This window comes from Danio rerio, chromosome 7 (assembly GCF_052040795.2).
Source record: "Danio rerio strain M-AB ecotype USA chromosome 7, GRCz13ab, whole genome shotgun sequence".
Taxonomy (NCBI): domain Eukaryota; kingdom Metazoa; phylum Chordata; class Actinopteri; order Cypriniformes; family Danionidae; genus Danio; species Danio rerio.
Genome location: NC_141027.1, coordinates 62,261,261 through 62,269,740, shown reverse-complemented (window position 1 = coordinate 62,269,740; position 8,480 = coordinate 62,261,261).

Here is an 8,480-nt window from a genome sequence, read left to right as displayed (position 1 = left end):
GGGGCTGCATGAATTCCCGGATGTTGGAAATAACACCACCAAGTGTTGAAAAGATAACTCCTTGATTTCGCACTGAATAAAAACAATTCTAACTCTAATTATATTCATTTATCAAAATCTAACTCTTTAACGTCAACACTTTACTCTCAAATGCTTCAACACCGAGAATTTAACTCAGATGAATTTGCTGTGCAGTTAACTGTTAACAGGTTGATAAATGACAAAACTCTTTAAAACTTTAAAGCTTTAAATCTTTAAGACTCTCAGCTGTAAGGGTAAATACAGAAGAGTCTAGCTGTGCATAGGCAGAAAAAAAGCATAAAAATGGCATAAAAAACTGTGTAAAGTGACGACTCGTACACAAAATATGGCTTGATGGAATTCAGTCAGAGCAGACCACAATGAACACTGCGCATGAAGATTTGATCAATATTGAAGCACTGAAACCATGTCAACACAACTAAAATCTTACAAAAATTTATCCAGATAATGAATAATGTAAATTTATTGAATAATATATAATAATATAAATGTATTGAATAATACAATTTTAAAAAAATTAAGTACAGTTGTTAAATTGAATGCAACATTCCTTCCTCTTTTCCACATTATTCCATCGTCTGCATACAATTCTGTATTAATTCCTGGAGCCACAATTTTAAAAATATCATTAATCATAATGTTAAAAAAGTATGGGACTGATCACACTTCCCTGTGGTGTTTTGTTTTCTGTATTCACTATTTGTGAAACTTCACTACCCACTTGGACTTGAATTGTTCTATCAAATAAAAAACTCAATACCCAATTAAACATTCTTCCCTCAATACCAATAGTCTTCATTTTAATTAGTAATTTCTCTTTCCAGAGCATATCATATGCTATTTCCATATCAAAATAAATTGCTACCAATCCCTCTTTAACTGCAATAGCTTTTTTAAACATCTGTTTCCAGTTTTACTAATGCATCTAATGTTGATCGTCCTTTTCTAAAACCGTATTGATATGGTGCTAAAATTTATTTAATGTCAAATATATAATAAAGCCTATTTACAATCATTTTATCTATTAGTTTGCACAGGTTTGATGTAAGAGCAATTGGTCAGTAGTTCCCTGCTATTGAAGCATCTTTCCCTGGTTAAGCTATGGGTATTATTATAGCATGCTTCCAGGACCTTGGTAATCTACCTTCTGTCCAAATTTTATTATAGACCTCCAATACAAGTTTTAGTATTTTATAATTTGCTTGCTTAAGCATAATGTAATACCATCTCGTCCAGGTGCTGTATGTTTAATTTTATTCAAAACTCGCTAAAGTTCCCAAATTTTAAAGCCCTCAACTAATGCTCCCTCTCCTTTTTATCTTTTATTATAAATGTCTTCATGTTGAGTCAAAATTTCTCTTCTTTTCTTTCTCACTGAGGTTTTCTTTACTATGAGCTTTCTGAAAGGTATTAGTAACTCTGCCTTCTCCTTTTCTGTAATAGCCGTTTTCCCTTCTCCTGATATTACTGGTATATTTCTAGTTTTATAAAATCCAATCATCTTTTTTAACATATTCCATACTTCTCCTAATTGTGTTTCCTTTCCAATAGATGCACAATACTCCCTCCCAAAAAAATGTTTTTCTTGTTTAATTGTTTTTCTTGCCTTTGCTCTCTCTCTTTGATATTCTATTACAGCTTCTGATGTCAAAGTTCTTTTCAACATTCTATATGCTTTATTTCTACTTTATATTGAGTTTTTCATTCATTATTCCACCAAGGCACAACCTTCTTCTTACTATTCCCATTAGTTTTTGGTATACATTCTTCTGCAGTTGTGATTAAAATTAAACTTAATTCCTCTGTACATTTGTCAATGTCATCTTCTGTATTATAATTCTTTACTTTTTCTTCACATATTTGATTATACTTTCCCCAATCAGCTTTCTCAAATTTCCATCTATTTTGTTTTATCAATATACTTCTTTCCATTTCTAATCCTATTTTACATATAATTGGAAAATGGTCACTCCCTACTGTTGACTGCTCTACCTCCCATTGGTATTTAACAGATATTGCAGCTAACACTATTGTTAAATCTAAACATGATTTTTCTTGTTTTCTAATATTAAATCTTGTTCCCCTACCATCGTTTAAGCATACTAGTGAATTATCTTCCATATAATCTTCCACCACTATTCCATTTGTGTCTGTGTTCATACCACCCCACACCACACTATGTGCATTAAAATCCCCACACCATATCCCTATACTTTCATCTTTTCTCCAAATATTATTCAGCTCCACTAATGATATTTGCTTACATGGATTGTAATAATTAATTATTTATACTTTTCTTAGTGCTGTCCACACTTCAACCTTAACACATTCATATTGTGAATCTACACTTATTTCCCTATAAGCCACCCCATTTTTTTATATAAATGTTGCACACCTACCACCTGAAGTTCCTGCTCTGTCTTTTTTAATACATACCCTGGAATGACAAAGTCCCATCGCTATTTAAGCCATGTTTCTTGAATACATATTAAATCAGGCACGTTTGTCATTTCATGTATAACCTTCTTAAATTCTTGGCCATTCGTGATTAAACTCCTGGCATTCCATTGGATTATCCTGAATGTCATTTTATTTTATTAGCCTTTGCTTGTCTGGGGGTTCTTAAAGGGTTTGAATTACTCTCAGGTTGCCCTATAGAGACTGAATTACCTCAATTGACACTTCTGTTATTCCTAGATGATGAGATGCTGCAGATATTATGATTTTTAGTTTCTTTGTTCTTTTGTTAGTTTGAGCTGTACAGTTGATTACTTCTGCAATAAATGCTATAAAATTTACCTTGCTGACCATGAGTTAATCTGCATCCTGATTTGTTTTGAGGGTTGCTATTGATTTATTTGATCCTTCATCTGCATTTATAACTTGATAGCTCTTTGTGTTTCTTTGTTCATCTTGAATTTTCTTTACAGCTTAATCATATGATATGATCCACCAAAAGTAGATTTAAAATTACATGAAAACAAAAGAGAGATGGAAGAAGTTGGTAAGCTTAATAATGCATATTACTCATATCTACAAATATATACAGATGGTTCAAAGATTATGGAATCAGGAAGGACAGGAGTGGCATTCTATGTCTAGGTTACTAGTTTAGGTTACCAGCATTTTAAAATAAAAGGTTTATTAAAAGATGGTTTAGATTCAGAAAGACAAATAAAGGCAGTAATACGATTCATTAAAAATAGTGGATTATACATTAGAATTTAGGAAACCAGTTCAATCTCTTCACACTCCATCACAGTAGGTGACGATATGCACCTTTAAAGTTGGTTCGCAACTCGCCATAAAACCAAGAAGAAGAAAGAGAAGAAGAAGAAGAAAGTGTACCAAAAGGCGGAGCTAGACGCGCAGCTGAACGCTATTGGTTTACAGAGATACGTCATTTGCTTACGCTACAAGCCAGAACGTAAACAAAGGACCCGCAGATTTTTTTGCGCTTGCCGCGCGTCTATATCTGAAATAACAAACTTCTTGAGCACGCAGTTTTAGGGATCATCTGCGATTTACATCAACAGAAACAAAACGCATAGTAACGCAAAGCAGAAAAAAAAAATCTAGAAGATTCCAATAAATGGTTAGAGGCCATACTGATTTAATACAGGTAGCAAAGCTACTATACCTCTAACTATATGGTACATACAATGCAGAAATAGGCAATAGCTCTTGTCATAAGCATACAGTACACGTCAACTAAAGCCCCTTTAGGTTCTGTTGATGTAAATCGCAGATGATCCCTAAAACTGCGTGCGCGAATATCAAACCTTAAGCCAAGTTTACTGAGCTAGGAGGTGATTGGTTTTCTAAAGTATTTCCCAGTTCACGCTCGAGGGCTCGTGCAGCTTCACGAAGCCGCTGAGGAACAGACTTCGCCATGTATATGCTGCCAAATGTCCCAAATAGTCCTCGCTGCAGCTGTGATGACATAACCTAAAACCCGCCTTGCAGCAACGGCGGCCGTCTGTGGGCATGGCCAGGCCAGAATGCATTTTCAATTTCAAATCGGCTTTCATTTGTCGCGATGTGTTAAATGAAAATGCATTGTGTTTTTTCATTTTCATTCTGCAGCAAACATTGCACATATGTCTTGGAAAATGCTAACTGAAATACAGAAATACACTTCCATTTACATATTGCATTATCGTTTTGCGTATTACATTTCAAAATTAATTTTGCTACACACATCCCATGCTGTTATGCTGAAAATGTAATCCTGCGTTTCCTAGACGCGAGTGTAAATGCATTTAGGACAAATAACATTTAAATGATCATTTTGCTAGTTTCTGCTTGTACTTTATTCACATCAAATTCAGTTTGTGTATAGCATTTTCAATTTAATTTTGCTACTTATGAAGCTTTAAAATGTGGATACAATTTACATATTGAAACAGTGTTTGAAATGAGAAATGCAAACAATGTAATTTAATTTACATTTTCATTCTGCACCAAACATTGCTCATATTGGAAAATGCAAATTCAAATACAGAAATACATTGCCATTTAACATATTGCATTGCCATTTTGCATATTACATTTTGAATTGAATTATGCTACTCATACGCTTCCATAGGGGGCGGAGTTGAAAACGGAGCCGTCAAGCCGGACAGCTGGACACTTCGGGGCTCAAACTTGCTGCAGTCATGATGACCAATCAAATGGCGTCATCATAATTTTATTTTTATTTATAACAACAAAACAATTTCAAATAAAACAGAATACAGTAGTTTGTACAATTTTAAACAATAAGGGAGAATTATGAATAAAATATAACAAATGCAAGAGAGACAAAAGGGGAAATGAGAGGGTAATATAAACATACAAATGAACCGGTCTATTAAATACAAAGCAATAAGCACAAATTATAGGAGTTTAAACATCACTTAAGGCTAATATTTAGGCTCGTTCAGTAGAATTAATTTCTTCTTTCTTTGTGCGCGAGTCAATGAAATCAACACTTTCAGATCTTGAACCTCGTTGCAGATGAAATCAATAGTTTCCAACACACCAGAGATTTTTTCAGTGTTCTTGCCGACCTCTTCTTTCAGGCATGCACTAAATTCCAGGGGTTTCATTACCACGACGTAAAATGGGCGTGGCTCGGTCGGTGTTTGGGAAACGCCCCCTTAAAAAAAAAACCAATACTGAGAGGTCACCGATCATGCGCAGTACAGGTTCTTTTTTAGCGCGGTCATTTCAAACAGGATGATTATGGATAAAGAACCTACCGCGGTGGATAACGAGGGAAAAAAACAATCATACAGGTTATTTTTTTGTTTTTATAATCTTATATTTTAAAGATTTCATTTGCAAAAACGGCTGACCTCGTTTTACTGCGCTTTTCTGTCTCTGGGCTTTTGTACTTCCATTTTAAACCAAATAATAATGGTTGTGGTAAGATTAACCGTGTTTTTGTAGTTTAAAATATGGTATTCAGTCATGTTTAAACAAATAAATACCACATTTTCTGTAATAAATCGTGGTTAATTTTTCTTACTCGATCTTAGTTAATTAACATAACTCATATTTATTTTCTATTTTTATTTAAAGTCATCATACACAAAACACCTGAGATCAGGACAGGTATCTGATGTTAATGTATATAATATAAAAGTGATCATACATGAAACACCTGGGATCAGGACAGGTATCTGATGTTAACTAATATAAAAGTGATCATACATGAAACCCCTGAGATCAGGACAGGTATCTGATGTTAACTAATATAAAAGTGATCATACATGAAACACCTGGGATCAGGACAGGTATCTGATGTTACTGTATTTAAAGTGATCATACATGAAACACCTGGGATCAGGACAGGTATCTGATGTTACTGTATATAATATAAAAGTAATCATACATGAAACCCCTGGGATCAGGACAGGTATCTGATGTTAACTAATATAAAAGTGATCATACATGTAACCCCTGGGATCAGGACAGGTATCTGATGTTAATGTATATAAAAGTGATCATGCATGAAACCCCTGGGATCAGGACAGGTATCTGATGTTAACTAATATAAAAGTGATCATACATGAAACCCCTGAGATCAGGACAGGTATCTGATGTTAATGTATATAAAAGTGATCATACATGAAACCCCTGAGATCAGGACAGGTATTTGATGTTAATATATATAAAAGTGATCATACATGAAACACCTGAGATCAGGACAGGTATCTGATGTTAATGTATATAAAAGTGATCATACATGAAACCCCTGAGATCAGGACAGGTATTTGATGTTAATATATATAAAAGTGATCATACATGAAACACCTGGGATCAGGACAGGTATCTGATGTTAACTAATATAAAAGTGATCATACATGTAACCCCTGGGATCAGGACAGGTATCTGATGTTAATGTATATAAAAGTGATCATACATGAAACACCTGGGATCAGGACAGGTATCTGATGTTACTGTATTTAAAGTGATCATACATGAAACCCCTGAGATCAGGACAGGTATCTGATGTTACTGTATATAATATAAAAGTGATCATACATGAAACACCTGAGATCAGGACAGGTATCTGATGTTAATGTATATAAAAGTGATCATGCATGAAACCCCTGAGATCAGGACAGGTATCTGATGTTACTGTATATAATATAAAAGTGATCATACATGAAACCCCTGGGATCAGGACAGGTATCTGATGTTAATGTATATAAAAGTGATCATACATGAAACACCTGGGATCAGGACAGGTATCTGATGTTACTGTATATAATATAAAAGTGATCATACATGAAACCCCTGGGATCAGGACAGGTATCTGATGTTAATGTATATAAAAGTGATCATACATGAAACCCCTGAGATCAGGACAGGTATTTGATGTTAATATATATAAAAGTGATCATACATGAAACACCTGAGATCAGGACAGGTATCTGATGTTAATGTATATAAAAGTGATCATACATGAAACCCCTGAGATCAGGACAGGTATTTGATGTTAATATATATAAAAGTGATCATACATGAAACACCTGGGATCAGGACAGGTATCTGATGTTAATGTATATAAAAGTGATCATACATGAAACCCCTGAGATCAGGACAGGTATTTGATGTTAATATATATAAAAGTGATCATACATGAAACACCTGAGATCAGGACAGGTATCTGATGTTAATGTATATAAAAGTGATCATACATGAAACCCCTGAGATCAGGACAGGTATTTGATGTTAATATATATAAAAGTGATCATACATGAAACACCTGGGATCAGGACAGGTATCTGATGTTAACTAATATAAAAGTGATCATACATGAAACACCTGAGATCAGGACAGGTATTTGATGTTAATATATATAAAAGTGATCATACATGAAACACCTGAGATCAGGACAGGTATCTGATGTTAATATATATAAAAGTGATCATACATGAAACCCCTGAGATCAGGACAGGTATTTGATGTTAATATATATAAAAGTGATCATACATGAAACACCTGGGATCAGGACAGGTATCTGATGTTAATGTATATAAAAGTGATCATACATGAAACCCCTGAGATCAGGACAGGTATTTGATGTTAATATATATAAAAGTGATCATACATGAAACCCCTGAGATCAGGACAGGTATTTGATGTTAATATATATAAAAGTGATCATACATGAAACACCTGGGATCAGGACAGGTATCTGATGTTACTGTATATAATATAAAAGTGATCATACATGAAACCCCTGAGATCAGGACAGGTATTTGATGTTAATATATATAAAAGTGATCATACATGAAACACCTGGGATCAGGACAGGTATCTGATGTTAATGTATATAAAAGTGATCATACATGAAACCCCTGAGATCAGGACAGGTATTTGATGTTAATATATATAAAAGTGATCATACATGAAACCCCTGAGATCAGGACAGGTATTTGATGTTAATATATATAAAAGTGATCATACATGAAACACCTGGGATCAGGACAGGTATCTGATGTTACTGTATATAATATAAAAGTGATCATACATGAAACACCTGGGATCAGGACAGGTATTTGATGTTAATATATATAAAAGTGATCATACATGAAACCCCTGAGATCAGGACAGGTATTTGATGTTAATATATATAAAAGTGATCATACATGAAACCCCTGAGATCAGGACAGGTATCTGATGTTAATGTATATAAAAGTGATCATACATGAAACCCCTGAGATCAGGACAGGTATTTGATGTTAATATATATAAAAGTGATCATACATGAAACACCTGGGATCAGGACAGGTATCTGATGTTAACTAATATAAAAGTGATCATACATGTAACCCCTGGGATCAGGACAGGTATCTGATGTTAATGTATATAAAAGTGATCATACATGAAACACCTGGGATCAGGACAGGTATCTGATGTTACTGTATTTAAAGTGATCATAC